Source organism: Pan troglodytes, chromosome 5 (assembly GCF_028858775.2).
Source record: "Pan troglodytes isolate AG18354 chromosome 5, NHGRI_mPanTro3-v2.0_pri, whole genome shotgun sequence".
In the NCBI taxonomy this organism is placed as follows: domain Eukaryota; kingdom Metazoa; phylum Chordata; class Mammalia; order Primates; family Hominidae; genus Pan; species Pan troglodytes.
Window position 1 is genome coordinate 13,626,036 of NC_072403.2, and position 6,172 is coordinate 13,632,207.

Genomic DNA, 6,172 nt, shown 5'->3' on the forward strand with positions numbered 1-6,172 from the left:
CGCCCATCCTCAGCCCACAGTCAGGGTGGCTGTTCCCCATTGTAACCCTCTTGAGTGCATTACTGATATGCTCTAGGGTGTGCTTGAGAGAGGATATGGGAATTTTCCTGCCACTCTTCACCTAGGTTTTTACACATGATCCTTATTTGTGGAGTGGTAGCAGTAAATCCTTGAGGGCATGCATGCCCACGGTTCCGCTCCATGTTTATTAAAGACCTACTATGTGCAGACACTGCTGGGGACAGAAAAATGAATATGACATAGCCCTGCCCTCAAGAACCTTATAGTCCAGCTGAAGAGATAGACATACAAATAAGCAATTTAAATATTAGGCGTTAAATGCTGTGATGATGGTGTGTACTGAATGCTAAGACAGCACAGAGGAAGGACAATGAGCATAATCTTGGAGCTGAAGATAATGTCCCCAGGAGGGTACGGTCTGAGATGAGTCTTAAAGGACTCAGGAGAAGTTAGCCAAGGTGGTGACCTTGGACTTATCCAATGAACTAAGCTGGAACCGCATTTCCCAGAATTCCCTTCCCTGTGTGGCTCTGGGCTCAGACTGACCCCATGAGAAATGTGCACGAGGTCTGGAGGGTAGAAGGAAGGCAGCAGCTGTGTAGATGTTCTTTGTGTCAATGTGGAGCCGGGTAGCTCACGCTTGTTTTTGCAGATCCACAGACTTCCCTTGTTGAGGTGAGGCAGCGCCTTCGATGTCTCTGACTCCTAGGCCAGGTGTGTGTCTAGCTCCGTGATGGAAGGTGCCAGCTTCCCTTGTAAGTGACCAGCATGGGCTCTGCTTCACCCTTCCGGGCTCCCAGCTTACCCAGGTGAGTTCTGGTTTGCTCTGGCTCTCCCCACTTCAAGCCTCTTTCCTTCCTAACTTCCTGCCCTGCTGACTTCAGGCCCAGAGCCAGATGCAGAAACAACAGATGTGTGTAAACTGTTGAACCAGCTCCTACGATTGCATGGGTGGGGGTGGGGAGTCAAATCCTGTAATAAATCCTTTGTTTGAGATCATGTTGAATGATTCTACTTCTCTGATTGAATCTCTTTTTTTTTTTTTTTGAGACAGAGTCTCGCTCTTGTCACCCAGGCTGGAGTGCAATGGTGCGATCTCAGCTCGCTGCAACCTCTGCCTCCCAGGTTCAAGTGATTCTCCTGCCTCAGTCCTCCAAGTAGCTGGGATTACAGGCACCTGCCACCATGCCTGGCTACTTTTTGTATTTTTAGTAGAGACAGGGTTTCACCATGTTGGCCAGGCTGGTCTCGAACTCCTGACTTCAGGTGATCCACCCGTTTTGGCCTCCCAAAGTGCTGGGATTACAGGCATGAGCCACTGCCCCCGGCCCTCTGGTTGAATCTTGATGGATGGACCAGTTAAGGATGGCTGAGGAAAAAGGTCCACGCAGGAGGAATAGAACGAGCAGAGTTATGAAAGGTGGGGCTCATGCAGGGAACCACAGGTGGCTTGGCATTTCTAGAAACAGAATGAGAAGCAGAGAGAGCAAGAAGAGGCTAGAGAGGGAGGAAATGGCTGGGCCGTGGAGGAACTGAATGGCATACCGAACGTTTGGCCAGTGCAAGATACAGCTGAATGAAGGCGGCTTCTGTATGCGTGGCAATGCTGCTGTGAAGTTTACGTGACCTGTTACGGTATTTGCTGTTCTCTGAATAATGCCACATGACAAATTTACTTCAGAATACAGTCCTTTTAAAAATGTTGATTCCTTTCTACAGTTAGATAGCAAGAATTAGGTGATATAATCTATCAGGACAGGGTAGGTTATACTGTCTAATAAATAAACCACCTATTTCAGTGGCTTAGTGATAAAGGGTTTGTCTTCCTCATGTCATGCTGGGCAGATGTTTTTCTTTGGTGACTCTTTATCAAGCAGTGTCTCAGGGCTCCAGGGTCCTTTTATCTCGTCACATTGCAATCTTAAATGTGTGGCCTTTGAGACTGCCAAGAAAATGAGATCGCAGATTGTGGACAATCTTGCCGGTCGGGGTGGGGTGGGTCACTGCTGGGCCTGAGTGTGGCTTCTGTAACTTCCAACAGGTCCTCACAAGTAGCAGCCGGTCACCCGTCCCTAACTGCTAGCAGGCTGGGGAATGTGGGCTGGAAAAAGGAAAATAAAATGAGATCTGATAAATACATAGCATTGTATCTGCCGCTATTATCAGTTTGGAAGCTTTTCTTTACGGCTCCATCCCAGTAAAACAGTAACTGTGCTGGTGCATAGTTGCAATGTGTGGGCTTCCTTTTCCATTACACCATTTAGATCTTCTGTCCTTATTTCCATGCTTTTAGGTATTCAAAGACAAAAAACAACTTGAATTTTTCACATCACAAGTGAGTGCTTCTATTCTTCCATTTTAAACTACTCCTCTACTTCTATCTAGACAGGTGGCCCTAGCTTAACAAAGAACCTTTATATGAAAACACATGGTTGAAGGTTCTCTTTTTTCTTTTCTTTTCTTTTTTAATTGAGACAGAGTCTTGCTCTGTTGCCCAGGCTGGAGTGTGGTGGCATGATCTTGGCTCACTGAAACCTCCACCTCCTGGGTTCAAGCGATCCTCTTGCCTCAGCCTCCCACGTAGCTGGGATTACAGGTGCGTGCCACCACACCTAGCTAATTTCTGTATTTTTAGTAGAGACGGGGTTTCACCACGTTGGCCAGGCTGGTCTCGAACTCCTGATCTGAAGTGATCCGCCCATCTCGGCCTCCCAAAGTGCTGGGATTACAGGCGTGAGCCACTGCACCTGGCCCCAAGGTTCTCTTTCTAGAATGCTTTTCTTTTGTGCCCTGGGATGAATACTTGGGTTCCAGGATTGTTTGGATTACAGAATATTAGCTAATGAAAATGTAGAGTGGTTGCTTTTTATAATTATGCAAATATAGAGAGCAAACAAGCTACAGGTGACCAAGCGCATCATCATCACCCTTCCTATGTCTGTTTGTCTTGAGTCTCCCCAGTCAAAACTCATTTACGGGGAGACCAGCACAGGCAGGATATTACTGGTGTTTTGATTCATGGTTTAGAATGTATTTCCCCTTAGACATAGGGTTACAAACAATGATTAGGTGTATCTGAAAGAGAACCACAAGTCTTATCATCTTCAGGCACATGATGGATTAAGCAGGTGAAATAAAACCATTTGTTACATTAACTGTGGCAATTGTATTACAAGTTCCAGACAAAGAACCTAAACTTTTGGAAAAGGTTCTTTATTTATTTATTTTTTTCAATTTCCAAGAGGTTCTAATTGCAGATTTTCAGGCCATAATGTTTCAAAGATCAAAACAATAATGTAAAATGCTTTGAATTATAAGATATTACACAAAAGATAATTCTGTTCTAATTTTTTGTAGAGAACCTCAGATTGAGCATTGTGATATTGTGATGGTTAATTTCATGTGTCAACTTGGCTAGGCCACGGTGCCCAGATAGTTGGTCAAACAGCAGTCTAGATGTTGTTGTGAAGGTGTTTCATAAATAGATTAACATTTAAATCAGTAGAGTATGAGTAAAGCAGGTGACTGTCCATGACATGGGTGGGCCTCATCCTATGAGTTGAAGTCCTTAAGAGAAAAGACTGAGGTTCCTCGAGGAAGAAGGATTTCTGTCTCTAGGCTGTCTTCAGACTCAAGCTGCACTGTTATTTCCTTTCTGGGTCTCCAGCCTGCTGGCCTTCCCTGCAGGCTTCAGACTTGCTAGACCCCACAGCAGTGTGAGTCAATTCCTTAAAGTTATCTATCCATTATCTACCTATCTATCTATCTATCTATCTATCTGTCATCTATCTACCTACCTACCTACCTACCTACCTATCTATCTATCTATCCATCCACCTATCTACCTATCATTTTCCTACATTCTATTGGTTCTGTTTCTCTGGGGAATCGAAATAGAGACATATTTTCGAGCAAAGGAAAACAGCCAATATTTACTAATTTGCATCTAAAAATGTTAAAAATTATGCATCCACATACAAAATGCTCTGAGAAACCCAAATCCAATTGATGATGGAGTTTGTTATTTCTTTGTCGTCAGCCATCTTCCATCTTCTCCTATTTTCTACAAGTCCTTTCTGAGGTCCCCCCTGCCCCCCACTTCTGGGTTCTTTGCTTGAGCGCACAGCAGGCAAACACTTTTCGATGGGAGAACCCATAGTCCAGTAATGAATTTAGGACTGTTCACTTTCAAATCTATGGAGAGGATTATTCTCACTTCCTCCTAACTCTTATTTCACCTCTGATAAGGAAGTCAGTTCACGTTAGGTACACATTCAGTACCTTCCCAGAGACAAAGGAAATTGGTGCTAACAAATATTAAATAGCATTTAGGACACAAGCCGATGGAAGAAATGAAAATTTAAAATATGACTGACACCGTCTCTGACCTACCCCTCTCCATCCAAGTTTGGCTGGACTCCTGACGCTCTGTGTGATGTTCCACACTTGGGATATGGTTGGATATTTGAACAAGTAAGGTTGCACAAAGAATAAAATGTCAGCTTTCTGAAGGTGATTTGTATTGCGTGAGGTCTTACCTCCTAACGAGGTACGTAGGAGAAACAATGTCCTGTGAAGAACTAACGCTGCTCATGTAGCTGTCCTTGTGGTGTGTCAAAAAGCGCTCATGTCTGTTGAAAGAGTCCAAATGAAACAAAAGGAAGAAACAGTGAAGAATTACACATAACAGAGGTCAACTTGCAGATGTCCAGTCTAGGATGCGTTTTAGGAAGCGTTCCATTCTTTTCCTTATTATGTTGGAAGACAATAAATGAGAAGATTAAAAATGAGGGGATGTGGGGGAGGCTAGATTAGGAGTTCAAATCGTTCTTGCTACTCCTTCTCTTTCCTTGTTTTAGAAGCTGGGAAGATAGTGTATATCTTCTAAATTGAAATGGCCCATCATAAACCTCATAATGTTAGAAATTCAAGTCCTATTTATCATCCACATTAAAGACAAAAGATATCGAGTATGCAGCTGTCACTTGGGCCAGTGTTAAAGAAGTTAAAAGTAAAAGCAGACGGCAATGTAGGCATTGACTTGTGTTTCAGAAGGCACAGGAAAGAACAATTAGGGGAATGAAAATGAAATTTGCCTATACAGAAGAAATATGGTTAGTTAAACCATAAACACTGAGTAACACTGAATCAGGGAATGAGGATCTCTAAGGTCCCATGCAGCCTTGCAGTGCGGGATCTTGGGAGAATGACAGTCTACTTTCTGCTTTCCTACAGATAACTGTCTCAATTTTTTTTTTTTTTTTTTTTTGAGACAGAGTCTTGCTCTGTTTCCCGGGCTGGACTGCAGTGGTGCAATCTCAGCTCACTGCAGCCTCCACCTCCCAGGCTCAAGCAATTCTCCTGTTTCAGCCTCCCGAGTACCTGGGACTACAGGCTCATGCCAGCACGCCCAGCTAATTTTTATATTTTTAGTAGAGATGTGGTTTCACCATGTTGGCCAGGCTGGCGCCGAACTCCTGACCTCAGGTGATCTGCCTGCCTTGGCCTCCTAAAGTGCTGGGATTACAGGCGTGAGCCACCGTGCCCAGCCAACTGTTTCAATTCACATGTTTGTAAGGCAGGAGATATCCAGGGGTTCTTGTGGGTTCCCACCCCTGGAGCGCAGTGCCTGGGACCCAGGAGGCTCTCCATATATTGCTGAGAAATCAATTCCTCAATAGATATTCTAAAATTAACATATCAAGGTTGTGCCTTAATACGCAATAGGATTGTCAGAATTAAGTCCTAGGGAACTTGTTCTTAGTCTCAGGTTTTTGTCTCTAATTGTGTGTCCTTGGGCAAGTCAGTAATCTCCCCAGGCCTCAGTCTCCTCAGCCGCACAATGAGGTGTGTCAATTACATGGTCTTTATATTGTCTCTGGTACAAGCATTCTATGACTCTGTGAAACTAGCTTAGGTTACCCAAAGCTTAAACCACATAAATCCTACTTTACAATTCAATCCAGTTCAACCATAAACATTTAAACAAATATTTATTAAGTACCACCTATGTGCAAGACACACCATCATCTGCCTGAGGTACGTGAGGATGAAGGCTGCCGTCAGCTCTTGTCCTCAAGGAGCCTACCCTCAGCAAGGGTGGAAGACAGGACATGAAGTGAGTACTGGAAGGTTCCAGAACTCCTCCAGG